The following is a 15,004-nucleotide window of genomic DNA, read 5'->3' as shown; positions in this document are numbered from 1 at the left end:
GGATTACAAGTGCCTGCCACCACACCCTGCTAATTTTTGTATTTTTAATAGAGACCGAGATTCACCATGGTTGGCCTCGAACTCCTGACCTCAAGTGATCCACCCACCTTGGTCTCTGAAAGTGCCGGGATTACATGCATGAGCCACCATGCCTGGGCTCTTGTGTGCTTAAATATGCTCAAGTCTCAATAATCTTCACTGTAGCCTCACAGCCTCCTGCAACTACCAGTTTTTTCTCTCCACCCTTAATAGCCAAACTTATTAAAAGCATCAACTGTATTTTTTTATCTTCATTTCCACTCTACCACTCACGTCCTGGTCCAAGATTCTACAGTAACATCCCACATAAACAGTTTTTACTAATGTTATCTATACCCTACAAGTAGCTTAATCAAGCCCTGTCTTACTTGATATTTCAGCAGAATTTCACAAATCCTACTATAGAATTACAAACTTTTTTTCCCAGCAGAGAGCTATCCTTGACTTCCACATCAATATATCTAACTGCCTACTTGATATACCTGCTGATGTCTCAGAGAGAAATCAAACCGAACTCACATTTTGTCCAAATCCATCCCTTTGCAATGTTTCCTATTTCAGTGAATGGCTCAATGCAAGTTATTAACCCTTGAGTCTCTTTGAGTGTCCCGCTCCCTCACTCCTTATCCAATTTGGCATCACTGTTGATTTTATCTCCTAAGTATCTGTCTAGTCCATCCATAGAGAGTTTATATGTCATACATCATAGAACATCCTCAGCACGGTATGGGACATCATTCTATAATTGAACATATTAATATTTCTGCAGTGAATCATTAACATATCACTAAATGGGGTGAATAATAACTATAAATAGCTTCATGTCAATTGATTTCATGTTCTGCTGTCATATGAGTTCAGTTAAGTCAGAGTTTCTACCAAGTGAGTTATAAAAACAATTTTCAGTTATTGGAATTGAAATTCAGAATTGTGGCTAAGCAATTGTGAATCTGCCACGACTTACCAAGAAGTAATGTGTATAGCGGTTAAGAGCATGGACAGCAGAGCTAGACTGGGCCCAATTCCATCTCCATCACTAACTAGATCCTGGACAAGTAACTTAACCTCTCTGTGCATAACTTTTCTCATCTGTAAAATGTGAGTAATAAGTTACCCACCTCAGAAGATTTTTGAGGAGATCAAATCAGCTAATGCATGTAAAGTGCTTACAACAGTGTTTTATACAGAATAAACAATCAGTATTAGCCACCGCGAAGCTTATGCTATCAAAAACAATGGTGTAGTTCAATGTCCTTGTACTTATGAAACTTGGAAAACTTCTTAGCCATAGGATTGTTTATTTATTTAATTTCATTTTATTTTTTGAGAGACAGAGTCTCTCTCTGTCACCCAGGCTGAAGTGCAGTGGCATGATCACAGCTAACTGCAGACTCAACCTTCTGGGTTCAAGTGATTCTCTCATGTTAGCCTCTCAAGGAGCTGGGGCTACCAGACAGCACCACCACACCCGGCAAACTTTTTAAATTTTTTTGTACAGAAAGGGTCTCGCTATATTGCCAGCTGATCTTGAACTCTCGGGCTCAAGCAATCCTCCCATCTCGGCCTCCCAGAGTACTGGGATTCCAGGAGTCAGCAACTGGCCAGAATTGTTGAATCAAAGGAAATATCACTTAAAATTTTGATAAATAATAGAAATCATCCTTCTCAACATTTTCAACAATTAATGCTCCCCAAAATATAATATGAGCTTACCCAACATCCTCTCCAGTGATGGATAAAGTCAACCATTTTGGTAAATCTGGAAGGTGAGAAAATTGTATATATCTTGTGGTTTCTATTATTTCTTTCTTTTTTTTTTTTTTTTTGAGACGGAGTCTCGCTCTGTCGCCCAGGCTGGAGTGCAGTGGCGCAATCTCGGCTCACTGCAAGCTCCGCCTCCCAGGTTCACGCCATTCTCCTGCCTCAGCCTCTCCGAGTAGCTGGGACTACAGGCGCCCGCCACCACGCCCGGCTAATTTTTTGTATTTTTAGTAGAGACGGGGTTTCACCGTGGTCTCGATCTCTTGACCTCGTGATCCACCCGCCTCGGCCTCCCAAAGTGCTGGGATTACAAGCGTGAGCCACCGCGCCCGGCCTCTATTATTTCTTTAATCATGGGAGATTCTTTTTAAATTCCTTTAATTATGAGAGAATACAATATTTCATTAATTTATTGGTTATTTATATCACTGCATGTTTACATCTTCTGCCTATTTTTAATTATCAAGTATCTGTGGTTTTTGAATATTTAAAACTCATTAAAGGAAGAACAGAAACTAAATTTTTTCTTTCATATATATGTATATTTGTATGTGTGTATATATTTATACATCTTTGAATTATTCTTAATATTTCATACGTCACCCATATGAGTTTTCCCACATCTCACCAGAACAGGGCTGCCCTAGATTCCCTGCCACGCCCAGTCATTAACCAGGAGCAGCCAGTGAAAAGCATAGTGTTGGTACAAATGCAGTGGTAGATTCAGGGAGCAGCGCAGGGGCCATCATGTCACTATGCTCCCTGCAGCAGGAAATCTCTGCAGTAAATTTCCATAGCTACCAAAGCCCACCTTGGAGCAGTACAGATCTACCACTTCATGAAGGTCTCGAGATCAGCCCCTCCACAGTTCTTGTGGGACTCTCTTCCCAAGGAGAAGCCTAAAAGAGGGAGGTTAGTGAGATAAACTAGAGTCTCATCATTATACTTGGCTGCATCCTTGTATGCATACTGTATACCAGTACCTATAGCTGGTACTCATCCTTGCCTGTCTCCACTTTCCATTCTAAATTTCTTGTAACTTCACCTATTACCTGAAGAGGTCTGGGTAACTACTGTGGCCCAAAACCTCCTTTTTGAGGGGGGTGAGCACTCAATAATCATACTTTTTTCAGATTGCATTGCTGTTCCTTTTCATTCATGATTTCAATAGGGCAAGGTAGTAATGGAAGGCAACCAAAGATCACATGAGTATCACAAATATTTCTTCCTGTCCCATTGTATAAAAGTGGCCTATATCCTCCTCCTGGTCAGAGTTGTTAATCTCTGCCACGATGGTGACTCCTTCCTTACAGATTCCTGGACATAAAAAGTTTCCAGTGCCCTGAGAGCAAATGACACTTACAGTTCAATGGGAAATTTGCTGTGCCTCCTGTCAAGAGTGAGTCTCCTTAGGGACCAAGACCTCCAACCCTGCAAGTGTAGAGTAGTGGGACAGGAAGCACAGAGTTATTGGGAAGGGTGGTATGTAGGCCTATTCTTGCTTAAACCCCTTTGTTTCTGAACCCATGTATTCTTACTGGGGACATAGCACTGTATGCACTGCATAGAGGTCTCTAGTTTAATACATACAGCAGATCCTGAACGATGACACCTCATTCTTTCAGAGCATTACTTCTGAAACTTTGCCTTTGGCAGGATGTTCCAGCATTCAGTGATGACAGCTCTTCCCTGCATGGTATGGTATGTGATCTAATCAGTGGTTCCAATGAAACTAATCCTCCACATTTTCATGTGTGGGATGTGGGATTCAATGTCTGTGAACAGGCATCCCAGAGTCCCACGATAGTAGTGCTGGCTGAGCTCTGTGGGTGGTAAAGAAAAAATTACATACAGAATATTAATCTATCCCTGTGAAGCCAAGTTGCTGGCCTTTCCAGGACAGATGGTTATACTATATGTATATTATAATGTAGTTGATTGCCACAAACTGACTTGTTGGTCTCCTTAAGGAAGCATGTCATACTGGGGGCTCAGCACTGGCTCTCAATTTTACCCCTATGGTTCCAGCCAGGGTTTTAAATTCCTTTTCCAAAGAAAGTGCCACCAAGCTAATAAATTATTATTTGTCCTATTTTACATTCTAGCTCTTTTATAAAGCACCCTGAAAATCTAATCTCAGGTACACTCCCCTGGCTTCTACCAGTACACTGTAACTAAGTTTCACAATGCCTTCAGATTATAAACCTTCCCTTATCAGGCCCAGCAGATGGGATATGCTGGAATTTAAATTTAATTAGCCTGGGAGCCAGAAGAGGAACAAGGAAGAGTTCCTGAGTGAGACACCTGTTATTTTACACCGATAAGGCCTCTGCAGAGCATTATAGCAAAAGGTTAACTACTTTCCTAGAGGATCTGCAGAGCCAACCTATGCAGGAGTTTTACCCGAAATGTCCTTTCTCTGTTTCTGGATTCTGGGTTTCCAATCCAGAACGCTGAATTTAACATAACAGGCCTGTCTGAAATCATGAACATTCAAATGTCTCTGGAGCTCTGTGACTCGTCAAATCTTTGTTTTTCTGCGCAGTTGTGTCTGCTTTTCTACTCAGAAGATAACGTACTCATTAGAAGTTACCAAAGAGGCTTTCTGGTTCCCACACTTAGCTTTCAATAGCTCTCAATTTCTTATTATTCCTCTGTAAGATGACAATACAACTTGGTACTAACAAGCCCATGCTGCTGTTTTTGTAAACATTCCCCTCACTTCCATATCTCTCAAATATCTGAGTCATCACACCTGCAAGGCATTCCCCTTCTTGGTATGCTTTCCCAGGTTACCACTGGTGAAATATTTAGCAACTGAGCAACCAACTTGTAGCAGGGATGATCCGCTGAGGATGGCATCTTCTTTGCCCACTAGGTGCTTGGTAAGCTAGTCTCATATCCTCATCCTATCACCTGCTTTCTTGGATCCCTCTCATAACCACTGTGTTTATTTAGGTCTGCTGAGAAGCACTTACCAATATGAGATTATGCATGTAAGAGATTTGAAAAGGGAATAGGAGAAGGTAGAGGGAACCTTTAGAGTGACTCCTCTGTAAGGAGGGAGGGAAGTAAAGAGGACAGGATAGGAGGAATCACAAATAGCAACACTAGCAGCACAGTTCTAAGAATGGTTGAACTAACCAAAAGATGGGACAGGTCCTTGATCCAAAGACACACACAGGAAGAGTCCAGCATCTAGCAATAATGGGCTTGTCTTATTACCTTCGCTGTGCTCAGTCATTAGCTGAGGGTAGCTTTCAAGAAGTATGGCCTTAGCACAGACAGTGTCAGACCCACTGGGGCAGTAGATGAAGCCATCAGTTAACTATGCTCTCTGCAGCTGGAGATCTGAGCAGTGACTTTTCATGACCGCTACATCTGCAATGCTACTTGATATGGTTTGGCTCTGTGTCCCCATCCAAATCTCATCTTGAATTATACTCCCATAAATCCCATGTGTTGTGGGAGGGACCCAGTGGGAGATAATCGGATCATGCCGGCGGTTTCTCCCATACTGTTCGCCTGGTAGTGAATAAGCCTTCTGAGATCTGGTGGTTTGATAAGGGGAAACCTGTTTCGCTTGGTTCTCATTCTCTCTCTTGCCTATTGTGATGTAAGACTCGCCTTTCACTTTCCACCATGACTGTGAGTCCTCCCCAGCCATGTGGAACTATAAGTTCACTTAAACCCTTTCTCCTGTATAAATTACCCAGTCTCCGGTATGTCTTTATCAGCGGCATGAAAACAGACTAATACACTACTCTGTTACAGTCTATAAAAATTTAAAATTCCTGGTGAAAAATAGATAACCAATTCTGTTTAACCAAACCCTTATTTTTAAGCAGAACTCCAGGTCATTAGACTCTTAAAACACAGGCCTACACCTCTCCTTTAAAAAGAAATTTCTGTATTTTATAGCTATAATTTTTCTTTTCTCTGAACATATTTTATCATGATTATGTTTTGAATTGTAGAAGTTAACCATAGATTAACTGTAAGGTAAGCAAATATTGTACATTAAGACTCAGGATATATATATATATATATATATATATATATATTTAGGTATTTTTTTTAAAAAAGCTCTCTGAAATAAAAATGTAATTTATTGTATTAATTTTCTAATAATGGTAGAAGTCTGTAAGATCCACTGAGGATTTTCTTTACATTGGTTCTCCACCAAACCCAGAACAGTGTTGGTCATTGAGCATTAATGTATTACTGCAAAACTGAATTACATTGAAATTTGTAGTTTAATTTTGAATGGATGTGTTACTAAACTTTCCTATAATCACAATACCTTTCAGTCTCAGGAACAGCTTAAATCATACTTGAAAGACATATGATGCACTATTTATAACAGCTGTTGCTTTTCCTATTAATGAGTTTTGAATTGGTTTCCTTTTCTAGATTGACAACTTCCATTACGGCTCAGGATGTTGGGGATTTGAACATAAAAGCAACTCTGGTGGATAATTAGCATACTATACTACCTCTGAGAAGAAGTTACATTTTTGATAAACACCTCTAAGTACAGATAGTATGTGCTTAGTACTTATTTTCTGTTAAACATAAAATTAACGCATGTCATGGCAAGCACCGCTATTAAGGATTTTTGTTTTGTCAGATACCTTTTTTTCAAGCATAATAGTTCTTTGTGACATTGAATGCTCATTTACTCAGAATCAGAAAGGCTACTTTATTTTTAAAATCCAGTGACCAGAAATAGGTCACTTCTTCTTTGTGGCTGACCCTTGGAGCAGTGGCACGTGCAGAAACAACTGTCAGTGCCCTGGGAGACCAGAATGTGCCTCCCCAGGGAATGAAGAATTTATTAGCTAAAGCCAATTAGGAAGCAGCCAATAGAGGAAGAATTCTCTCTATCCTCCCCCTTTTCTGCCTAAAGACAAGATATAAATGCTTTACTGAAGACAACTCTTATTAGTTCAGAGATGGCACCAGAGGAATCTACACATAAGTTTTACTCCGTTCGTTTCTTCCCACAGTTTCCCACCTTTGGAAGAGTAGAACTGTTTTCCTTTGGTGAGTCATTTTTCCACATATGTATTGTTCTTTGTTAAAGATGCTACATAAGCCAGAGCTGTAAGCCACTGCCTTGAGTTCCCATTCATTGAGGTTTTTCCTGTATGATGTGAACTACATGCATTAATAAACTTGCTGTTTTTCTCTTGTTAATCTGTCTTTTGTTACTGGGATCTGTCTCAACTATGAACTTATAATAGTTGAGGAGAAATGATATTCCCTCCCTGACAGTGACCTTTAAGGTCTCTTTTGCTCATCTTGCAGTGGCTGCGTCGTCTGCTAATGAATCACATCTGTTACTTTCTGTGGAGAATTTTCCTCAACCAGTGGGAGACTTCTTACCTCCTGCCCTATAGGAAACCCAGAGAAAGTGACTTTTTGATGCAGGGGTGCAAAATTTCAGCCCTAATTCTTTAAAATTGGAGAAACTCTGATAAAATTGGTTCCCTGTCACTTCCTCAATAAATCACTTCCCATCTCAGACTCTGAATCTGGGAAACCTTACCTATCACAACCTATAATACTATAAATTTAACAATTCCATGGACTTTACATATGGCCTATCCTTCCTTTTAAATAACATGGGAAATTTACCAGTAATAAGGTCCTAAAGAAGAAAATATCAGATTATAGAAAAATTAGTGGAAAGATATGCAACTCCTGTAGGAAAATTCACCTACATGATGTAGCCAACAGGCTACTTGTGATCATGAGAATATAATGGTGATATTTCCTGGCACACAACTCCTCGAGCTCTTGGAATCTCCAAGTGATAAGTGTCTTTTTGTATCCTAATGAGTTATGAATAGCTTCCAAATGAAAGCTGGTTACCAGAAATACCAGGGCATGATTACAGGATTGAATCTTTTAGCCCCATCCACAACCTTCAGGGAAGGGAGAGGGGCTGAAGGTTGAACTGATCACCAATGACCAATGATTTAATCAATCGTGACTACATGATGAAGCTTCCATTAGAGGGCTTGCAGAGAGCTAAATACCTGAAGGTTTTTAGAGGGAGGCATGTCCTGAGAGGACATGAAAGTTCTGTGTCCCTTTCTACATACCTTGCCCTATACATCTTTTCTATCTCATTTTTCCTATGTATTCTTTGTAATATTCTTTACAATAAATGGTAAACACAGTTAAAGTGTTTCCCAGAATTCTACTGGTCACATTAGCAAATTAATCAAAACCAAGGTAGGTGTCATGGGAACCTCCAGTTTATAGCTGGTTGGTCAAAGCATAAGTGACTATTATTTGCAAACTGGTGACCTGAAGTGGGGGACAGTCCTGTGGAACTGAGCCCTCAACCTGTGGGATCTGACAGTATCTCAAGCGTAAACCAAAAAGTGTCTGAGATAGGTATCAGTTAATTTGGAAGTTTATTTTGCCAAGGTTAAGAATAATAACCCATGACAGAGCCTGAGGAAGTCCCGAAAACATGTTCCCAAGGTGGTTGAGTTACAGTTTGATTTTATATATTTTAGGGAGACAGAAGACATCAATCAATACATGTGGGGTATACATTGGTTCAGTTTGGAAAGGCAGGACATCTCAAAGTGGGGGCTTCCAGGTTATAGGTGGAAGATCATAAGATTTTATGATTGGCAATTGGTTGAAAGAGTTACTATCTGAAGATCTAGAATCAACAGAAAGGAGTGTCTGTGTCAAGATAAGGCATTGTGAAGATCAAAGTTATTATTATATAGATGAAGTCTCATAGGAAGGTGTCCATCCTTAGGGGCAATAGATGGCAAATTGTTTCCTTTTCAGACCTTTAGAATGTGCGAGACTCTCAGCTAATCTTTTCAGGATCAGAAAAAGACCTGGAAAGGGAGGGGGATTCTCTATAGAATGTAATTTTTCCCCACAAGAGACGGCTTTGCAGAGACATTTCAAAATATTTCAAAGAAATATATTGGGGTAAAATACTTTATTTTGATTACTTTCAGAGCCCCCATGTGTCATGTGATGCTATACTAGATCCAGGTTGGAATGTGGTATCTTATTGCTACAAAGAGCCTATTTTGTCAGTCTTCAGATCTCTGTTTTAATGTTAATGCTGGTCAGTTTTATGCCTGAACTCCAAAGAGAGGAGGGTATAATAATGTATGTTTGACTCCCCCTTCCCATCATGACCTGAATTCCTTTTTCAGATGTCTTTGGCATCCCCTTGGCCAAAAGATGTGGTCTATTCAGTCAGTCAGGGGGCTTAGAATTTTATTTTTGGCTTACACCAGGTAGGAAGTGTCATAATTGAATTAAATTAGAAGACAGCCAGCTGGTGTCTGCTGCAGAATTGCTTAGTTGGTGTGTAAGGTAAAGCCCCCACACATTTGGTGTCAGAAGTGTTGGGTTGACAGTATGAGTGAGTGTAGGGGGAAAAGTCTCTTTATTTTTTTCCTATCTCTCAGACTACTGATCCTAAAATCTAGAAAGACAAAAATAAATTAAATATTAACATTTTCATTTTCTCTCCACCTGTGAAGGGAAGATTTTAATAAAGACCCACATACTCTGGGATAGAAGTCATCTCATCTCCAGTACTAAGCAAACAACTTTCTGTATGCATAAGCAAATGGGGGTGAAAGAAAGACGCCAGTCATATAGACTCGATTGTTTAAACAAAGACAACACTAAAGAGTAAAAGTAATTTTCTCTTACAAAATAATGTTGCAGGAAGAATAAAAGACAACTTTTCAAACCTCCAACTCATCAAAGGAGATGAGACACACTGAAATGAGTAAATCATGAACTAAGTATTCTAAGATCAGGAAAGACCTTTTCAAAATGAAAAACATGATTGCTAATTTCAAAACTAAATTGAGACTTCCTCAGTCCAATAATAAGAAATGTATTAATTATGTCTTCCATATGTTTGATATTTTAATATCTTGGAGACTTGCTGACACTAGAGAAACTGTGCCTCCTAGGGAAAGCCAACTCCTAGAGAGAAGTAAATGATTAAAATGCTGGCATGCTTTTGGTATTAGTCCATTCTCTCATTGCTCTTAAGAAATATTTGAGACTGAGTACTTTATGAAGAAAATATGTTTAATTGGTTCTCAGTTCTGCAGGATGCACAGGAAACAGAGCAGCTTCTGCTTCTGGGGAGGCCTCAGGAAGCTTAAAATCATGGCAGAAGGCAAAGGGGAGCAGGCATTTTACATGGCAGGAGCAGGAGCAAGAGAAAGAGGGGAGAGGTGTTACACACTTTTAAGCAACCAGATCTCACTAGAACTCACTCACTGTCATGAGGACAGTACCAAGAGGGATGGTGCTAAACCATTCATGAGAAACCCACCCCCATGATCTAATTACCTCCCACCAAGCTCTTTCTCCAACATAGGGAATTACAATTCAACATGAGATTTGGGTGAAGACACATATCCAAGCTTTATTACCTTTCTTTTCCCAACTAACCAATCCAGAGCTCATTCCTCAACTACTTCATATATCATATTCTCACACTCTAAGCCACTACCTACCTACTCAAATCACCCTAGGGTCAGGTACCAGACAACTAGGGAGAGACTGTATACCCTGGAGCCAACTGAAATTACTCAAACTATTCGATTCTAAACCTGCTCACCCTGCCTCACTTGTTCCTTCCTACAGAAGATCCAATAGATGCTCTTTTCCACATGCTCCCCACTCGCCCTGCCTCCAGACCAACTCTGCTGTTCTCTGTGTGGCCCTACATGGCATGCCATGCCTCCTGTTTCTAAGGATCTAGTAATAAACATCTTTCTTCATAACAGTCATTTCCAAGTCTGCATGTCTTACCATATGTGATTAAAACAAATCCCTGGTACCCTTAACACAAGAAAACATCAGAGAAACAAATTAAGGGATGTTCTATGAAACACCATTCTATAAAGTACTAATCAAAACTGTCAAAGTCATGACAGACAAGTAATAACCAAGAAACTCTCACAGATTGGAGGTGCCTAAGGAATCACAGCAGCTAAATGTAATGCCAAATCTTGATTTGAGCCTTGCCTTAGGACAAAAAAAGGACAGTGGAAGAACCGGAGAACCCAAATTAAAGGAACGGCTCAGTTAATAGTATTTTACCAATGCTAACTTCTTAGTGTTGTTAAAAGTCCTATGGTTATGTAAGCTGTTAACATTAGTGGAAACTGAGTGAAAACTATACAGGAACTCTCTGGTGCCATCTCTGCAAGCCTTTCGTAATCTAAAAACATTTCAAAATAAAACTACTAAGAAAAAATAAAATAAATAAAACTAAGTTAAGTCAATGAATAAGATCTTGGATGCAGTAAGAAATGAAATCACTGGCGGAAAGATAAGACTGAATGATTCACTCAAAGGTCAAAAGAAAAGTATTCAATATTAAAATAAGAGAAAAGCAAAGAGTATAAAAGACAGGACAAGAAGAGATAAAGAATGCAAAACATTAATTGCAAAAAGCTAGGTATGAGAGAGAAAATGGAAATTATATTAGAAATTCTTGAATTTCAAGTAATATATATATTATAAAATAATTAATAAAATAATCTTTCTTTTATTAAGAAAGATTCCTGAAGAACATTTTAATTCCAAGATCAAGAAAAATCTTTGCATTAAGGCAGAAAAAATACAAGTAACTTATAAAGTAACAAAAGTCTTAGTAACCTCAGATTTCCAAACTGCAGCACTAAATGGTTATGACCAGTAATTCCGAATACATAGGTTCATGTAACATGAATTCCATATTCAATTAAATTATTTAGATGTAAAGGTAACAGAAAAATATTTACACATATTTAAAATGAGAAAGACTTCATAAAGCTCTCTGGGGGTGGGAAACTAAACGAAGTTACAACCTATTCAAAAAATAAATCAAAATAAGAATGTAAGAATGGGAAAGACAAGATGTAAAAAATACAGTAATAATAAAAGGGGTTAAACTTGGAATTTAAATCATACTAAATGTTATATTTATATATTTGAAGTTAGAGCAGATGCTAAATTATTTTTGTTTTGTTGATACTTCTATGACAGTCTTTATTTTGTTGCTTCAATATTGATGCGTAAGTTATTACTGTTTTAAATTATAATTTTCGTTGTTTTAATACCTTAGCTTTATTTTAGGCAGTATCAAAAATTCAGTCTTTGATTTTTTAATAAGGAAAATATGGATTATTCAATGACTGCTTTTAGAGTAACTATTCAATCATTTGGGAAACATAAAATAAAGTTAAATCTATTCTTTATAACCACACAAAAATAAATTTCAGAGAGATTTAAGTTTTAAAATTTAAACAAATGAAACAAATAGATTGAACTATAGTTGAATATTTATACTTTCTTAAAGGTAGAGAAGGTTTTGTTCTGAATGTGGTAGAGTGGAAAGAACACTAGCTTTTACTCTAAAGAGTAATTGAAATTTTGCCTATTCTGAAACGTAAAGCTGAAAAACTAAATAGGGTTCTTGTGGAACTCACAAGCCCAGGAAAACAATAACCACCAAGGAGAAGGGCCAATGGAAAACACCTTAGACTTCGAAGAGAAACCCCAAAGGATTCTATCCTAGGAGTAAGGAAACATCACAGACTTTACCAGGCTGTAAGGGGCACAAGCCAAGTATTATCATCTCAATCTATGACAAGACAAATGTGATCTGAGATTGCTAGAACACCTGCCCCCCATAGCTGACTACCAAAAGCAAAAGTAAATCCTCTTTGGAAGAAATAAAAATATCTAGAATCTCAAGTGATTAACTACAATTTTTAACAAGCCATCTGTAGCACCCAATCAAAATAACTATGTCATACAAAGGTAAGAAATGACTAAAACCCAAGAAAAAATAGAAGACAGAATCACACCTGGAAAATATCCAAATAATGGAGCTACCAGATGTAAAACTTGTATTTCATGATGAATGGTATCAATGGATTGCAAGACAAATGGAAAGTTGTGGCAAAATTTGAAACTATAGAAAATCATACAGAAATTCTATAATTTAAAAATATAATCACTAAAATTTAGAAGTAATTACATGATTTTAATACCAGGTTACATAATATTAAAGAAAGTTCAGAAAAAATTTTCATAATTAAGAAAAAAAACTAATGTTTAGAAGATCTGAAGAGTAAGCTGGGTGCAGTGGCTCACACCTGTAATCCCAGCACTTTGGGAGATGGAGGCAGGTGGATCACTTGAGGTCAGGAGTTCAAGACCAGCCTGGCCAACATGGTGAAACCCTGTCTGTACTAAAAATACAAAAATTAGCCAGGCATGGTGGCACCCACCTGTAATCCCACTACTCAAGAAGCTGAGGCAGGAAAATTGCTTGAACTTGGGAGGCAGAGGTTGCAGTGAGCCAAGCTCGCGCCACTGCACTCCAGCCTGAGTGACAGAGCAAGACCCTGTCTCAAAAAACAAAAAAATAAAAAAAGATTTGAAGAGTATAAGAGATCTGGAATATAACAAAAGTGCCCATGCTCCTATAAGTGGACATCTAGATGTGTAGATAAAAGAGAGATTGGTCACAGATTCTGAAAACAATATGAATTCCTTAAAAAAAAAAAAAAGGAAAAGAAAGAAAAACCACCATAAGGTACATCGCAATAAACTAATACATTTTTAAAATTAAGTCATTCTTAAAAGAAGTTCAAGAAAAAATACAAATGCCCTTCGAAGATTCACAATAAGACTCACAACTGATTTCTCAATAGGAAACAAAAAGAAAATAGAATGTCACCAAAGAGTTAAATGAAAATTACTTTCTAACATTACATCCAGTGAAAATATTCACAAACAAAAAAAGACAAAATGGGACATCTTTACACAAACAAAAAATCTGAAAGGAATTTTTACCATCAGATCTACTCTATAGGAAATATTAAAAGCTACCTTTGTAGAAGAGGGAAATTATCCCAGAGGAAAATCTCAGAGATGTAAGAAAAAAATGAAGAGCAATTTATAGAGCAAGTACATAATACTAACTATATAAAAATAATAATAATGTCTTGTAATTTAAAATTACATTAAAGAATGAACATATATCTCAGTACCTGGGCTGAAACTAAATGCTGTAAATATCCATATCAATAAATTATTTTAGAAAACCCGAAGATATTATGAGAAAAGAAATAATAAACATAACATAAATAAATTAAATAGAAAATGAACAAAGAATAAATAGGGGCAACAAATCCAAAACTGGATTCTTTGAAAATAGTAATAAAATTTAAAAATTCCTGGCAAGACTGAGCAATAAAAAAAAGAGAAAGAGAAGACATAAATAACCAATATTCGGAATGCAAACAGTTGCATCATTATACACCACATGTATATTACAAAGATAATAGAAAAATATTATAGAAATAGGAAATAATTCTAATAATTATTCATTTGTTAAAAATAAAACACCTAACTCATATAAGATGATATAGAATACCCCAATAATCTTATGTTCATTATAAAAATCCATAATATAAAATTTCCCAATAAAAATAATTCCAAGCCCATATGCCTTCACCAATAAATCTTCCAAAACTTGTTGAAATATAACACTGGCATTACATTAATAACTCCATACAGTTGAAAAAATTATTTTATGAGACCAGGAAAAACTTGATAACAAAACCTGACAAAAATGGTAAGACAGAAAAAATTACAGACCAATCTGATATATAAAGTTACAAGTAAAACGTTACAAATCTAAATCCAGTACTATTTATATTCCAATCAGGCTAGATTTTTGTCTAAAATGCAAGTTTACTTTTAATATTTTAAAACAATGCAAATTACCACATTATCAGAATAATGAAGATATATCATGTGATCATCTCAATTAATGCAGAAAATGCAATTGATAAACACTCAATCATGATGAAAGCTATAAGCCAATTTGAAATAGAAACTTTCTTTATCTGATAAAAGATATTTACAAGATAAATTTAAAGTCTATGATAAAAGCTATCCATAACAATCAATCTCTGATAAAGGGTATTTGCTCCCAAATTATGCTTAATGTCAACATGTTGAGAGCTTTTCCTCTGAGATCAAAAACAATGCAAGAATGATCACTATTGAAGGGAGTTTCAAAATGGCGGACTAGAGGCTCCGGCATTCCCCTTCTCAACAAAACAAAACAAAACAAAACAAAACAAAAAAAGACCAATACAGAGAGGAGATAACGTGTTAA

The sequence above is a fragment of the Hylobates moloch genome, unplaced genomic scaffold, assembly GCF_009828535.3.
Source record: "Hylobates moloch isolate HMO894 unplaced genomic scaffold, HMol_V3 SCAFFOLD_9, whole genome shotgun sequence".
In the NCBI taxonomy this organism is placed as follows: domain Eukaryota; kingdom Metazoa; phylum Chordata; class Mammalia; order Primates; family Hylobatidae; genus Hylobates; species Hylobates moloch.
The sequence above is the reverse complement of the archived record's forward strand: the minus strand, read 5'-3'. Positions refer to the sequence as shown.